At 34.9% G+C, this 14,970-nt stretch overlaps 1 pseudogene; it reads left to right on the top strand.

The window, feature by feature from the left end:
* The first annotated feature begins 5,663 nt into the window (after positions 1–5,663).
* Positions 5,664–14,970, top strand: part of LOC122749438 — a 28,634-nt pseudogene continuing 19,327 nt past the window's right edge.

Raw genomic sequence — 14,970 nt, 5'->3', positions numbered from 1 at the left:
TTCAAAGAAATCTGTATAATCAAGCCTTGAATTGAACTATTACCTCTGCTTGTGTATAAAAGGTCACATCCTGCACTCCTAGAATTTCTCATACACTTGCCCTCCCTTTGGGAGTGGGCCTTTCTAAGCCCACCTTTCCTCCAGTTTTCTTGCTTGCCTTTGTTCAAACTATATAAAAAACCCTGGCAATCTCTTGCATGGTGTCCTGCTTGGCAGCAGGCTGAATATCACCCATGCTCATGCTAGATTTTAAGGAGAATTTCAAGAACTGGCATTCTTTTTCTCTGGAGAACCATCTTTGTGTTTTCTAGTCTTCACCTTTGAAGAATGACATATCTAAATTCCTGTTAAGAGAGGTTTGCCTTAGTTTACATTGCCTACATTTTAAAATTTGTCATGCTCCCCTCTTCTATCAAGGAGTTATTGCTTATTATTGACATGGGGCTTCTGATATATTGAAAAACTAAGAGAATATTAAAGTTTAGCTCAGGCCAACTAGATATCAGGATAGACAAGAATAAGAAGTAAGGGGAGATAAAATTCTATAGCAGGAAAGCACATTAGGTGTGCCTACTACCTGGGGCAACTCAAGGGAACAGAGATAACTCCAGAAGTCAGGACCACCATTCATAAACAATAATCCTCCTTGATCCTCAGGAATTTGTCCACAATCTACCCCCAAAAGGAACTTTTCATTGTAAGGTAGTCACCCCAACTATCTTCGATAAAAGCTTTTGCCTTTCTTCTGTTCTTCGAGGAGGAAAATGTTTCTAAGCCATTCTCCCCAAGGGGTGAAGTCTTTGACTTCCCACTGATCACTTTCTCTAGGACCCAAATAAAAGACCATTTTAATTCTAATTGGACTGTATGAGGTTGTAATTCTTTATAGAGGAATATGTAAGGACTCCCACCACCTATTTTCCCCATGAAATTATCAACTTTAAAAATAAATACTTAAAAGTAGTTTGAGGGGGGCAGCTAGGTGGTGCAGTGGGTAGAGTACTGGCCCTGGGTTCAGGAGGACCTGAGTTCAAATCTGGCCTCAGACACTTACTAGCTGTGTGACCCTGGGCAAGTCACTTAACCCCCTTTGCCCTGCAAAAAAAAAAAAAACAACAAAAAAAAGTAGTTTGACACACCAAAATAACAAATAACTGTATTTAGCAGGATATTCAATGTTCTACCCCTAAAGTATTCCACATCAGCAGAGTTGAGAGGTGCATTTTCTCAGCTTGGGCACTATAATTAAAATTTAAGGGTTTTTTAATTTGTTTTGTTTTAGATACAAGTCCTTTTTCCCCTTTGTTTTGATTACTTTAACTTGCAGCTTTAGTACCATTCTTTTTATTTTAGTTTAAGCTAAAATTACTATATATCTGGTGCAAAAAAATTTGGGCGGGAGGAATGGGTTAAATTTTGAGAAAGCACCTATTTTGCAATCTTGCTACTTAAACTGCCCCTCCTCCTTAAATGGTTTTAAATATAATTCCATATTGTGGCAAAAATTTCTACACCGTGGTGTTAAATGAATAAAATGTCAAAGCCTCCAAGCAAAAGAAAATATATTTATTGAGAGAGGGATCCTGTTTCACAACAAAGTAGATCTCAGGGCTAGGATAATAAACAACAGCACTAAAAACAAAAGAAATAGTATGGTTCAATCAGCATCCATATTCCACAGTTCTTTTTTTTTTTTTCTGGATTTGGAGAGCCTTTTCCATCATGAGTCCTTTGGCACTTTCTTGTGTCCTTGTATTGGTGAGAAGAATCTAGTCTATCACAGTTGATCAACACATAATGTTGATGATACTGTGTACAATCTGTTTCTGGTTCTGCTCATCACATTCATGATCAGTTCATGCAAGTCCTTCCAGGTTTCTCTGAATTCTTCCTGCTCATCATTTCTTACAGCACGATAGATGTAATTCCATTACGTTCATATACCACAACTTGTTCAGCCATTCCCCAATTGATGGGCAGCCCCATAATTTCCAATTCCTTGACAACACAAAAAGAGCAGCTATAAATATTTTTATACATGTGTGTCCTTTCCCCTTTTTTATGATCTCTTTGGGAAAAACATCTGGGTTGATTTCTGTATCATGCTTTTGAAATTGACAACACACTGTAATCAGTGGAAAAAACCCATATATACCTTCAGAAATGAGGAGTTCCCCAAGCTTTCCTCTTAGGAGGGCAGTCTCAACATGATCATTTGCTATATATTTCTTCTTGGGACAAAATATGATGTTTTTTCTGTCTGTCTCTGATCTGTTTTGTAGGAGGACAGGTATCATGTTCTCTGATTTGGTTTTCTAAGAGATATAAAATATTATAATTTCTCTGCTCTGTTTATTAATTTTGTAGGAGAGATTAAAGATTATTTCTCTGATCTGTTTGTAGGAGACAGGCAGATACAAAAACTATATATTAATATTCAAAGTGACAAAGGCCAAAGTGACAATATCTAGTCAGCCTCAGTCTTTGACCAGGGAATCTAAACCATGTCAGAATCAGTCTGGTCTTAATCAACTGTATTTTTTAAATGTCATAGTTAATGACAAAAATGTTTATGTAATTGATGATATAATGACATAAAATTGTTAATTCAAAATTTAATATTACTTGGAATTTCCTTAAATTATTCTAGTAATGTTTGATTTTTAGTAACGTTCTTTCATTCCTAATTTTAAGATATTTAAACCCCATTGGGTTTAAGTGAACTGTTGGGGGGACTTGCAATCTAGATCAGGGGGGTAACTCACCCAAAGAATACCTGGCCAGGGAACAGATCATTATGGTGACTATCCAGCTTATGTCACAGATGACCTGGACTTTTGTAGGTTTACAAAACAAAGGGGAGGTAATTACAAAGCAAGTAGGAGGGAAATGAAAACAACATTTTGGGAGGGGATTTTGGAATAAGATATGTAGCACCCATTCAAAGCAGACCATGCTTTGATTATGCTTGATTATCAGTGTACCAAGTTTGTGCTCAGCCACACCTTATTCCTTAGTTGGGAGGCAGATCTGTTTTTCCATTGGGAAAGTCTAAGGATTCCTTGGGGTTTGGAATCTTTAAGTTTCTTGGGGTCACACTACATTCCCACAACAGAACTACACCCTATACCCCTAACCTAGGCAGTTATACCTTAAAGAAACTTAGCTTGAGCTGCATATCAGCTCCTACTATCCTTCCCCAATTCCTTTGACATTCATGGTTTAATGGGCATAACACCTTGTTTCCTTATGTGACTTCCTCACCCTTTTCTCCTAAGAACCTTTACTTTGAATCTCTGTTTATTTCTTTGTTTTTTTTTGCGGGGCAATGAAGGTTAAGTGACTTGCCCAGGGTCACAGCTAGTAAGTGTCAAGTTTCTGAGGTCCGATTTGAACTCTGGTCTTCCTGAATCCAGGGCCTGAGCTTTAGCCACTGCACCTCCAAGCTGACCCACTTTGAATCTCTTAAAGGGATATCCTCCAGGATGGCAGGTTTGCTGTTCAGTTATCTCAATTATACATGCATACATACATAACTACATATGTACATACTGTCAACCTGAAAATTAATGAAACAATATAACAGAATTAAGGTCTTTAATCAGGGCAAAGGTGTGTAATTACGCTGGAGTATCACAAAACACATTCTAAGAATACTAGGGACACGGTTTATATGGAGTAACAGAACAGAGAGAGCTATGAGACTGTCCTTGGGAAGAATAAGTTCCTCACAATTTCACATGGTACGTTGTTTTACATAACAAGCAAAAGTGCATAAAACAAGCATGGGAATTTCTGGAGGGGAGAGTTTTGGGAGAGCTATGAAGTAATCAGAATCTAGAATTGACAAGTCTGGTCAGCCACAGGCAATTCATTGGCCTAGGAATAAAGGATAGGTGAGAATCAGTCCATTTTTAGTAAATTATTCTGTAACTGACCAAAAAGTGGTGCCAAAATTCCAATGTTTTATTGGAACAAGGAGTTATCCTGTAGAAGTTGACTTAATTTACAGAGAGGGGTTGATTTTATACACATTTACTAACTTTGAAAAGGAATTTGCAGGGGCAGCTAGGTGGCGCAGTGGATAGAGAACTGGCCCTGGAGTCAGGAGTACCTGCGTTCAAATCCGACCTCAGACACTTAACACTTACTAGCTGTGTGACCCTGGGCAAGTCACTTAACCCCAATTGCCTCACTAAAAAGAAAAAAGAAATTAAAAAAGAAAAAAAAAGAAAAGGAATTTGCTCATGGGAATAGACAATACAATAAGAATAACTAAGGTAGATTCACTCTCTGGTACAAGCACACATTTTGAAAAAGTTTAAAATTAACATGAGCTGGGACTAGGAACACAGGATTCTCAAGACACATCCAGTGTCCCTCATTTTTCTCAGTTTTAAAATGAGGATGTTGGAGAGAGGGAGTTCTAAAATCCCTTCCAGTTCTAAATTCATGATCTCATGACCATCTTTTGCTATTATTTATTATCATTTGCTATGTCTAGAAACCAAATCTTTTAATTTTACATTTTCCATTAAAAAAATTACAAACCTTTTAAACTTTCATGTTCCATTAAAAAATTACAATTTGTTGTTTTCTCAATAAATAATTGTGAATGAAACAAGAATATAAACACAAACATGCATGCATGTATACATATCTGTACATATAGCCAATTCTTTTTCAAGAGTATAAGGCTGGACACTTTCTTTGGTTCCAACCAATTATGAGATACCACATATGCTGGAAAGTTAACTAATGCATATAAAATATAAAATGAAATTTGAAACAAAAAAAATCTAGTAATTACCTGTTTACCACAAAAACTCATTTTTAAACAAACCCTTATTATGTAATTATAGCAATTCATTAAAAATTTACTGTGTTAATTCGTATTTTAGGTGATCATAGTTTTACCCAGTTTTCTTTCAGATCACTCCTATGTTTAAAGTTTCTTGTAAGATTTCTTCTCTGTCAACCATGAACTTCTTTAGTGCTTACATGAATATACAAATTCTTTCATGTCTCTAGTAGCACAACACAAAATGTTATAAACAAAAGTTACCTAACACATCTGATGAATTTCTTTCCAACCTTCTTGAAGCAAGAATTTTAGCTTATATCTCTTGTTGACCTTACCTTTTATGATTGAATACTAGATAAGAAGAGGTGAAAAGAATTAGCAGAACTATTTCTGTGCCCTTAAATACGATTTTCAACTATATCATCCTTGATTTTTATATTGATTTTCATAGGCACTTTGGGAAAAGTGAGTCATGGCCCAGAGCATTGTAATTCTATGAAGTACTTATCTGGAAAATGGCATAAAAACAGTAGCTCAAGTGAGAAACATCATGATTCCCATAAAAAAAATCTCAGCAGCTTCTCAGGATCAGAATTTAAAAATCAATGTTCTTTGTCAGTCTTTGGCTATCAAAATCACAGGATCTTACTATTGAAAGGGTCCTAAGAAAATGGCCAGTCTGACCAATTCCTGAGTAAGAATCACCCTTAGAACAAAACCAACAATATCTAGCCTCTGCTAGATGATTGCCAATGATGATTAATTGCCGTAGACCAGCATGAAGAAATGGCCCAGTTTCTACATCTATTTTTTTTTAAAGTTTTTCACATGTGAGGATTGTGCTAAAGATATAAGTAGAATGTTGAACAGAAACCAGCAGTTAGAACTGGTTTATCCATTGGTTCTGAGGCCAATACAACCAAGTGAACCTGAGAAGCTGATGAAACGTGGTGGCTACATCTTCCTGCAGGACATCAAGAAACTAGACCACAATTACTGGGAGAGCAGACTGGACACAATGGAGTGTGCTCTGCACTTGGAAAAAATGTAAATCAGTCTTTACTGGAACTGTACAAGCAGGCAACTGACAAAAACAACCCCCATTTTTGTGATTTCATTGAAACCCACTACCTGGATGAATAGGTAAAGTCCATAAAACAACTGAGTGATCAAGTAACCAACCTGTACAAAATGGGGGTCCCTGATTCTGGCATGGTGGAATATCTTTTTGACAAGCACACCCTTGGAGACAGTGACAATGAGAGCTAAGCCACACACCTGGCTTCCCCCACACCTGGAAACTGAGCATCACTCTTCCTCTCTTTAAGTGCATGCATATTTTGGTTATCTGACCTTTTCATAATCTGTACCAAAAAACTACAACCATTTACATCCCAATAAAGTGACTTGCTTCTGATGAAAAAAAAATAAATAAAATGGAGCCATTCTAATTTTAGAGTTTTGAAAAGAACAATCTGTTTTATAAAGTGATGAAAAGTCCTTTTGGCAAAGAAATGGTAAGCAGATCTAAAGTTTAGAGGATGTACCATTTGTTTCAATAGAATGATCTTCAGTTTTCAGTAATATATTGGATACCCTCTTGGAAAGTCAAAGAGAAAAACTCCTTTTATTTTCCAGTTAAGTCAGAGTTTGGTAACAGGACAGATTTTGCAGGAACATGAGGCAGGATTTAGGAGGTATAATTCAAGATTTCTATGTAGGGAAGTGCCAGAGTCCCATTAGATGTGAAAGACAACAGTTCAAAAGAAGTATATGGGGCAGCCAGGTGGCACAGTAGAAAGAATATTGGCCTTGGATTCAGGAGGACCTGAGCTCAAATTCGGCCTCAGACACTTGACACTTAGTAGCTCTGTGACCCTGGGCAAGTCACTTAACCCTCATTGCCCTGCAAAAACAAACAAACAAAAAACCAAAAAGATCTCCTAGTCTTTACAATTCATTTGTTTGTTTTCATTTTTTTTTTCTAGAACTAGAGTTCCGGAGAATCCCTGTGATTTTCTCAAGATAACAGAGGTAGTAAGTACAGAAACAGCTAGGATTCAAATCTACATCCCAGAGATATGTGTGTGCAAGCATATGTATGTATATTTATGTATGTGTCCGTAATGTATGTATGTGTGTGTATCTATCTATGTGTATGTACATATGAATTCAAGTATATATGTATTTATACCTACACATGCACATATATACATCTATATTACATATAGATACACACACATACACATATATGGGCAGCTAGGTGGTACAGTAGATAGAATACTGGGTTTGGAATCAGGAATATTCAGCTTCATGAGTCATAATCCAGCCTCAATATACTTTGCCTCAGTTTCCTCAACTGTAAAATGAATTGGAAAAGGAAATGGAAAACCACTCTAGTATCTTTTCCAAGAAAACCCCAATTGGGGTCACAAAGAATAAGAAACTACTGAAAGTGACTGAACAACAAAATATGCATAAATACATCTTATAGAATCCCATAATACCTATGGAATCCTAAATCAAGATTAAAGATTATCCATTTGGTTCCAGGGGACAATCCTTGTCTCCTGAATATAGTCCAGAAAATTAGTCCAGAACTCCAGAACTGTGACAATCTTGAATCTTCACTAAGATAGTATTCCATCAGCTAGTTCACAATCATCATTCTTATAAACAAGGATGTTTTCTTCCAAATACAGCATGACTTCTGATATACCATTTTTTTTGCTATTTAAATCTTTCCCTTGGATCACTCATTCTCAGCACTTCAAAGAGCAGTTAGATATAATTCCTTTTCTTTGTGATTTACCTTTACCCTGAAGCTAATTCAAGGCAGTGCTTTTTCATAGAACCCAGATGACAACAGCAGATTTAAGGCCACTGGATGGTTGATTGTAGAATGCACCATAAGCTTTTGTTTATAGTGTGTATAGTACAGTAACTGTAGGTATGACTCATATTCAAATGTCATGTTACCCCTCTGAGACTGTCAAACCCCTGAAAATAAATGGGCAAAGAACTCATAAAGGTCTCCTTTATGCAATTGCAGGAGGGGAACTAGCAGATGTGCTGCAGTGAGGTTAATCCTTGATACAGTAATCTGTAGACATGAAAATGAATGGATTACAGCAACGAGGCAAATGTAATTTATAGCAAGGCTTTGTGAGCAGAATGTAGTTTCTGGAGGTGGTTGTATAAGTTCAGTGACCACCTGGGTCTAGTGTGAAAAAATTATGTGATTTTATTGCATCAGAGTTCATCCAGAGGGTGAGCATAAAGGATTTTTTCTATGCCAAGTTTAGGGCACAGCTTGCTTGCTGGGCCTTAGCTCTATAAAATAGGGTGTTACCTAACAGTAAAAAAGAGGCATGATCTTGGCATATGGATCCTGACATTTCCCATTTTTGACCAAAGGAAGAGGGTTTAAAAGAACCCTTCCTGGGGCATCTAGGTGGCGCAGTGGATAGAGCACCGACCCTGGAGTCAGGAGTACCTGGGTTCAAATCCGGCCTCAGACACTTAACACTTACTAGCCGTGTGACCCTGGGCAAGTCACTTAACCCCAATTGCCTCACTAAAAAAAAAAAAAAAACAACAAAAAAAACAAAAACAAGAACCCTTCCTATTCAGTGCAGGGAAGGTATAAGCTAAGATGCCATGAGAGGCCAATTGGGACAGGACAAGAAGTTGAGTGGAGGGAAATCTGTGTGCTTAGGTTGGTAAACTTGGGGATTAAGGTGGCAAATCCAATATTTTGTTACTCCCTCCCCCTAGCAATAATGGAGGATAAAGGAAAAATGGCACTTTTATCGTAGGATGTTAGTTTCTTAAGGAAACCTATTGGGGAAGTTCATATTAGGTATCATTTTAAGACTCCAAAGAAGGTGAAGGACATAAGCAAATAGATCAATAGTTCTTCTCTAGCTGTTGTTTGTCATAAGCAGGAAAAAGGGAAAAAGAATCCAAGAATATAGAGAGATATACCAGGGACTCAAAAAGTAGCCTAATTAAATGAACATTGAGAATGGGTTACTAGCATACAAGGAGACTTGATGTTAATTAATATTGCCGATAATTATTATATTGCTTTGTTTTTTGTTGTTGTAGTTGTTGTTGTATGATGTTTATCTTTGTCTTCTTGGTTACCTTGGTAACATGTGGCTCTCTCTTCTCAAAACTAGTTCATTGTGAATGCTCTAAGTAGTGGGAATTAAGTGAACCACACTGACTCTATCTTGTGACTCAATCCTGGAACTAACCCAGTATCAATTCAGTTATGGGTCTAGTCCTACTTGTTTCTTATGAAAGAACTTTATTCAATTCTAGAAATTGGGGGAAAAATAAATAAAATTAAAAAAAAAAACTTACTGCATTGTTTGAACCTAGCCCTTCATGGCTCAGAAGTAGGACCATCTCTATAAGCTATTTAGTGACCCCTAACCAAGGATCTAGGTTATGCTGAATAGAAATTCAGATCTAAACACTGATTCAAGGAGTTTTCTAACAAATTTATATCTCAAGGTACTGGTATAACTTATCAGAAAACTGGCCTCATACTGATCAATCAGTCATTATTTTCATTTTACCGATATTTAAAGAGTGGGATACCTCCTTTACTGAATTCAGTTAATTGTACCTGTTTACATTCTCCCTTAATGTAAGGGACCCTATAAGGTCCTTTTGACTATTCCCATAGCCTCCAAATTTGTGAGTGTGGACTCCTCAATCATTTGAAGAAAGTCAGGGATTCAAAAATTAGTCTGATTAAATGAACATTGAGAATATATGTATAGGTATATTTGTGTACGTACATATGCATGTATGTATATATTTGTTAATACATATACATACATATAGATAGATACATCTCTATCTATCTATGTATCTATCTATGATCTATCTTTATTCTCAGGACAGCTCTAAAAGGGGACTCTGTATCTTTGGTTCCAAATCTAGAGGTGGTAGATAATTCTTTTAGTAAGAATACAATACAATTTAGCATAATCACTTAAAAGTGGTTCTTCATGCTTGAAATTTCAAAGAATCTCAGTGTATAGAACATGTGCTGTTTCTATCCTTAAGATTCTAATGTTATTCCTGAGATTTCCCTAAAAATTAATATTTCAATTATCCTTTACTTACACATTAAAACTAACCATATTCTAGGGTTTCAGACATAGAAAAATGCATGATAATTGACTCATCATTATTATTTTGAAGCTAAATATTTAAATCACCCTATACACTTTTATAATAGATAAGAATTTTAAAATGAAAATTTATTTTAGTAAACTTACCATTATTATTATTAATTATTATCAGTTTCATAAGATAATTGACAATTAAATATTTCACAATTTTCAAAGGTCTGTTTTTATCACATTAAAAAGGTGTTTTTTCTAGCAGCATTTCTGTTACAGTGGTTTCTCAAATTTCATAATATAAGAAATGTAGAAAAGAAATAACAAAAAATAGCATGCATTTAAAACTTGAAATAAAGCTTCAGATGGAATCATTTCAGTTGAATGCATGTCCAAATTACCTTTTTTTTCAGATCACTATATTATCCTAATGCATAAAGAGATATAAAATATTATGTAAAGAGATAGGAATAGAATGAAATTTTTTGCTCAAAGAAATGCCATGCCAAACTCATGTTTAGGGACATAATGGAGCATCAGCATGGCAGAAGGTATAGAGTGGGAGACTAGACTTTATTAGAGTTAGAGATGGCTATTACTTTGCAGTGAATTGTAAAGAAATGGTGGAAGCAAGTCAACAACAGTCATTTTATTTTTTCTTATTTCCTAGTTTGGGTTTACCATATTTTAAAATATTTTAAATTCTGAACTCATTAAATACTAAAACAACATCAGAATATTTGTGTAAACAAAGTAAAAGAGAAAAGGAGACATATGTAAAACAAATTTATTATATAGTGATTGCTTCTTTTAAAGAAGTATATAAAATAGTTTTTGAAATATATAAATAATTGTGGTACATGAATGTAATGGAATACTATTGTGCTGTAAGAAATATGAGTAGGTGTATTTCAAAGAAACCTAGAAGGACTTACATGAACTGATGCTGAGTGAGATGAGCAGAACCAGGAGAACATTGTACACTGTATCAACAATATTATGTTTTGATCAACTATTATAGACTTGACTTTTCTTAGCAATATAATGGTCCAAGATTGTTCCAAAGGACTCATAATTGAAAATGCTCTCCAAATCCAGAAAAAAGAACTATGGAATCTAGATGCAGATTGAACCATACCATTTCTACTTTTTTGTTTTTGTCTTTTGAGGTTTTTCCCTTTTGCTCTGATTATTCTTTCACAGCATGACTAATGTAGCAATATGTTTAATGTGATTGCACATAAATAACCTATATCAGATTGCTTGCTGCCTTGGGGAGAAGTGAGGGAGGAGAGGGAGGGAGAACAATTTGGAACTAGAAATCTTATAAAAAATGTTGAAAACTATCTCTACTTGTAACTAGAAAAATAATAAAATAGTTTTGTGATTAAAAAAAGAAATATATAACTAATAATGCAATATATTATTTCAAAGCTCTCCTGCTTTTCTGTATTCTCTTCTGAAATTCCTTCAATTTGATTCTGTACATTTTAAAAAAGTTTCAATGACCTTTCTTTTCTTATTTTATTTTTAAGCAACCATTTTGCTAGTTTCCTCTCTCCTTGTCATTCACCCCTGAAATTGAAGCTTGGTAGTAAAAATCTAGAAAGTAAACTTAACTTTGTCTGGAAGAGTATGTCATGTATTTAATTTTCTCCTAGGGCCTTGAATTTCAGAAGTTAAGCTACTACCTCTTGCCACAAAACTTTAATTTCATCTTCTAACAAAAATGCTGTTGCCTCTTCTTTAAATCTGCCAATAGCAGCTCCCAAGGGAAGGCTGAGTTGATGATACACATACTTTTTTTTTTCCAGCTAAAACTCATAATTACTCTTAGTCTTATTTCATTTGTATGTTATTCTATAATTCAAAACATTCTTCTCTATACCTAGTTCAAAGGGGTGATTCCAGTTCAAAAAGATCTGAATTTCTCAGTCTTAATTCTTCATGCTCCATGAGGTAAGAGTGTGGAAATGGCTACAAAATAACTAGAACAAAGAGCTGGTTTCAGTCTTCTCAACAAAACATTAAATATATATATATATATATATATATATATATATATATATATATATATATATAAATGTATAAATATATATATATACACCTCCAGATACTTCCCATAAGGCATATAAAGTTTCTAGCAATGTTTGAACTTCTTATGCTTTCAAGTTGTTCAGCACCTTCTGATGTATTATCAACAGTTATATTACAGGTTAAATTTACTTATTATAAATCTATTAGAATCTAATTAAATAGAGAAGAAAGGAAGCAAAAGAAGGAAGAATTAGAATAACCCTTTGTTTTATTCAAAATCAATATGCACAATGTTTTCTAGCTGATGTTTTCAATCCTCCACATTTGTCATTATTATGGGTTTATAATTTCAGGAACCATAAACCACTTGGACTGCATTCTAAAGCATAAAAATGGATTATTGCACATAGAGGTGACATAAGATGAAAGTGGTTTTCTGAAGGGTATTTTACAATCATCTATAAGCAAAGATCTTCACACTCAAAACCAGTATTTACTAAAGATAGTTTTTAAAAATAATTCCCATGACACCTATGCACAATAGACTTTAAAATAACAAAATTGTCAAAGTAGAATAATATTGGTAATCTATTATCTTACATTCTGAATGTTTCTAGTAGTCAAATTTAAATAGAGATACATATATAGAGAGATATATAGATGCATAGATGCATATCTATCATCTATTTATTTGGGTTTTTTTGGCCATAAAACACTGTCTGGTTCCACTTGGAGGACAAAAATCTTTCTGCCTAGATTTAAATGATGTGAACCAAAGCAAAGATAAATGAGATTTCTACTTTTTCAGCATTATACATAGTTAATATCATACATAAGAAGTTATCTATGATTTGCTGAACAGGTGTCCAGGTTTTCAACAACTGTATACCACACATCATATGAGAAAAGGGAATGGAAAGCAAACTTTTCTAAAAGTAACATTTTTTTAATGAACCCCATATTAACAGGTGCAGTATAAATTAATACAAATTTGCAATGTTATGCTTTTTTTTTTTGTGGGGCAATGGGGGTTAAGTGACTTGTGCAGGGTCACGCAGCTATTAAGTGTCAAGTGTCTGAGGTCGGATTTGAACTCAGGTACTCCTGAATCCAGGGCCTGCGCTTTATCCACTGCGCCACCTAGCTGCCTCTCAATGTTATGCTTTAATGTGTTAAATTCTGCCTATACTAATAATCAATGAACTTGGAACTGAATGTCCTGAGCACTCAGTTTTAAAAGTCATAGATAGCATTTCAATATGGCTATAAGTTGTGAAATGATCCTCATGGAGGAAAAAAAATGTTTAGACAAGTCAGATTAGTAGCTAAATAGAGTGCAAAACTGGAAGTCAGGAAAACACGAGTTCAGATATTGCCTCAGAAACTTAACACTTAATAGCTATGTAATCTTGGACAAATACATAAACCTTTCCCAGTCTTGTTTTTCTAATTTTCAAAATGAGAAAGATGGCCTCTAAGTATTCACTAGCTCTACAAATATGATCCTATCATTCAGGTAGTATAATCTACGCTCAATCTTTAAATGGCAAAATCCAAAGAAGCTCTCCAGCCTGGAGCAAAAGCAGTGGTTCTCTATTTATGCAAGATGGCATAAAGTGAAACTAATTTTCCAGTTGAAATACATCTACTGGTGCAGCTGATCACTTTAAAAAGAATAAAGACCAGTACAAGATAAAAATGTTTCATGAGTGATCCAAGGATTTTAAGGCCACACATACCATCATGAGCTTAACCTATGTGGCATGTAAAATTATATGTGTGTTCACCTTATTTCTGTCCCAAGTTTGGGGAAAATTAGCAAGGGTTCCTGTGTGGTCCTGTGTTGAGGTCAGAGTTCACACCATCTTAGAACACACCTTCTTGAGGGCCAAACAAGTATGGTTTTAATTGAATTAACTTTAAGTGAGTTAATCAGAGAAATCAGTCAATCCAATCAATCCTAATCCAATCAATCCACTGGGGGTGGGGGAGTGGGGGAGGGCCTTTGGGCATTCCCCAAACCCTATTATTTTCTCACACCTAGTTGTCTAAGATATAATTTATCCTTGATTGGATGGTAAAATTAGGCAAAGAGAAGCATTCTCTCACAGTTCCGAAAGTAATGTAACTTCCCCACTACCACAAGAATGTATAAACTACAAGAACTGCTATGAATCAGTGTAATCTACTTTGGAAGGCATGTACTTATTTCAGGGATGCTGCTAAACACTTTAGTAAATCTCACATACACACACACACACACACACATATATATATATATTTATTTATATATATATATATATCTACATGCATACATACATACATACATAGACAAACAGGCAGATATACACACATGCATATATACACAAACATTCACTATATACATTACATGGATTCATATATGTATATGTGTGTGTACATATATATATAGTGTGTGAAATATTTAATATGTACTTCTATTTACCAGTTCTTTCTCTAGATGTAGATTGTGTCTTTTTTCATGTCCTTTATAAATAATTACTTAAAACAATATGGTTTTAATTTCATACATTGTTCTCTTGGTTCTGCTCATTTTGCTTTCATTACTTCATGCCAGTCTTTCCATATATTTTTTTGTTGTTTTTGGTTTTTTGGGTTTTTTTTTTAATGAGGCAATTGGGGTTAAGTGACTTGCCCAGGGTCACACAGGTAGTAAGTGTTAAGTGTCTGAGGCAGGATTTGAACTGAGGTACTCCTGACTCCAGGGCCGGTGCTCTATCCACTGTACCACCTAGCTGCCCCTCCATATTTTTTTAAACCATTAAATTCATCATTTCTTATAGCTCAGTAGTATTATTTCCCAATCATATACCACAACTTGTTCAGCTATTCTCTAATTGAGGGATATCCCTACAACTTCTGGTTCTTTGACACTACAAAGAGAACTCCCATAAATGTTTGAGAACACAGAGATTCATTTGCTTTTCTCTTAATCATCTTTGGAAA

This window comes from Dromiciops gliroides, chromosome 1, assembly GCF_019393635.1.
Source record: "Dromiciops gliroides isolate mDroGli1 chromosome 1, mDroGli1.pri, whole genome shotgun sequence".
NCBI classification, from domain to species: Eukaryota; Metazoa; Chordata; class Mammalia; order Microbiotheria; family Microbiotheriidae; genus Dromiciops; species Dromiciops gliroides.
This window is presented reverse-complemented; position numbering and strand designations above follow the sequence as displayed.